The sequence below is a fragment of the Penaeus chinensis genome, chromosome 1 (genome assembly GCF_019202785.1).
Source record: "Penaeus chinensis breed Huanghai No. 1 chromosome 1, ASM1920278v2, whole genome shotgun sequence".
Taxonomy (NCBI): Eukaryota; Metazoa; Arthropoda; class Malacostraca; order Decapoda; family Penaeidae; genus Penaeus; species Penaeus chinensis.
In genome coordinates, this window is record NC_061819.1 from 25,571,869 (window position 1) to 25,574,368 (window position 2,500).

Here is a 2,500-nt window from a genome sequence, read left to right on the forward strand (position 1 = left end):
AAAATCACAGTTTTTACTTCGACATTTTTCAGATCTTTAAATTTCCGTCCGTCTCATGTTTTCGATTTCAATGATAGTTTAATTATTATTATTTAGTTTTTTCCATGTTTTTTTTTGGTGTGTGTTTTCTCTCACTTTTCCCCTTTTTTAAAGCTAAATGTAGATTTTTTGTTCTGCTTATTATCATTTTCCTTATATATATATATTTTTTGATCTGCCGTTTTTTGTGATTCTTATTTTTAAGTAAAATGATTATGATTACTTTTATTTTCTTCACTACTCTTGTTATTCTCGACGTCTTTTGCCTTTATAATCATTACTTCTCCTTATATTCCTTTATCTTATTTTATTTACGGCATCAGCGAAATAATCTTGACAAAGGAAATTTACAAAACTTAACGTGTTTGTGTGTGTGTCTTTCTTTCTATCTCTCTCTATATATCTTGCTCTTTATCTCTATCTTCTTATATATATGTATATATATGTATATACATATATATACGTATCTTTCTCTCTATCTATAACTATCTATATAGGCATCCCTCTCTTTATCTCTCCCTCTCTCTCTCTCTCTCTCTCTCTCTCTCTCTCTCTCTCTCTCTCTCTCTCTCTCCCTCTCTCACTCTTCCTCTCTTTCTCTCTCTCTCATTCATTTCCAACCTCACTCTTTTAAAGACAAGACCCAGTGCAATCTGATACACCCGTCAGCATCACACGCACCACATATGGCTAACGCGTGCTTATGTTTCAGTCAAATACATATTTATTCTTATTCAGGGACGTAAACAACAACAGTTTTAAAGAAGCGCTGTCGTAAATTGAAACTCTTTGCATTGTTTTTGAGTTTTCTAAATCGAATGGTATTGTTTCTTGTTGTTTCGTTTTGTTTCGACAGTTTTATTTCTGAAAAAAAGAGAAAAAAAAATCTTGCTGTGATGTCGTGTAAAATAAGTTTGCAAAACAATTCGTAATTTAGTTTTTTATGTGACTGTGTATGTGCAAAATGTCTGTGTTCTTATAAAGAGTGTAATTCATTCTCATCATTTTAGATTAAACCGGATTTCCTCAATTGTGTTCGCTGTGATATCTATGAGTAATTTATGTCATGGGAATCCAACAATAATATGACTGATACAGTATATAGTGTATGAGTATGCGTGCGCGTGTGTGTGTTTGTGTGTGTGTGTGTGTGTGTGTGTGTGTGTGTGTGTGTGTGTGTGTGTGTGTGTGTGTGTGTGTGTGTGTGTGTGTGTGTGTGTGTGTGTGTGTGTGTGTGTGTGTGTGTGTGTGTGTGTGTGTGTGTGTGTGTGTGTGTGTGTGTGTGTGTGTGTGTGTGTGTGTGTGTGTGTGTGTGCTTGTGTGTGTGTGTATACACATATGTGTGGATATATATATATGTATATATATATGTATATAAATACATATATGTATATATATATACATATATGTTTATATATATATTTGTTTGTCTGTGTGTATGTATTCATTCATATTTACATCTAAGAGACTGATTTGTTCTGTCAATACGTAATATTCACTTAAAAATAAAGTGTAAAAATAATTTGATTAATTGTTATTCTCACACGATCAATGTAAATCTCTCTTAAGGGTCATATACTGGAGTTTTTAAAGGAGAATATTGAGGTATATAGAGGAATATAAAAAAGAAATAGAGAGAAGGTAATGTTATATCGTAGACAAAGGAGGAAACAGCTACAAAACTGATAAGCCACACAATATGTTTTGAGCTTTCCCAAATGGCAGATTTAAAGCTCACTGTTACGGGCAAGGCCATATAATGTTATTTGTTGTTGTTGTTGTTGTTGCAGTTGCTGCTGCTACTAGTTTTGTTGGTATTGCTGTTGTTATTTTTGTTTTGTTGTTGTTGTTGTTGTTGTTGCTACTGTTTTTGTTGTTATTGTTGTTGGTTTTGTTGTTTTTGTTATTGTTGATATTGTTGTTGATGTTAATGTTGATGATGTTGATAATACTCTTCTCGGTATTGACGTGGTTGTTGCTGTTGTTCTTACCTCCTTTTTCTTTATCCATGCGGATGTATCAGTCCCTGTGGTTTCCTTCCGCCCCGTAATGCCCATAGCGCCCCCGTTGTTTGCGATGACTGACGCATGCCTCACGCCCCACGCATGCCTCGTAAGTCACATTCTGCGCGGGCCCCTCATACTTCCGGCACTTCCGCGGGGCCCTGTGCCACCGCCCGCCGCCAGCTGATACCCCGTGACCTGGGCATCTCTTCGAAAACGTCTTAACCTCGCGAACATCTTAGTGGGGCGCAGATCCGGAGGCACTGAGATGGGCACTCTTACATAGGCATTCCTGGCACCAATGTCAACTCTTACTTCCCCCCCCCCCGCACCCCCCCACCACCTCCCCACTTTTCTCTCCCCTCTTGAACCCCCTCTCACACATCCCCCCCCCTCCTCCTCTTCTCCTACCCCTAATACACCCCCACCCCTTTCCTTATCCCCCACCCTTACTATCT

The 2,500-nt window shown here is 37.7% G+C and overlaps 1 protein-coding gene across 1 annotated transcript in view; it reads left to right on the plus strand.

Annotated features, from left to right (window-relative positions):
• Window positions 1-2,500, plus strand: part of LOC125028305 (troponin C-like) — a 31,674-nt gene that overhangs the window by 12,604 nt on the left and 16,570 nt on the right. The gene's annotated exons all lie outside the window — the stretch shown is intronic.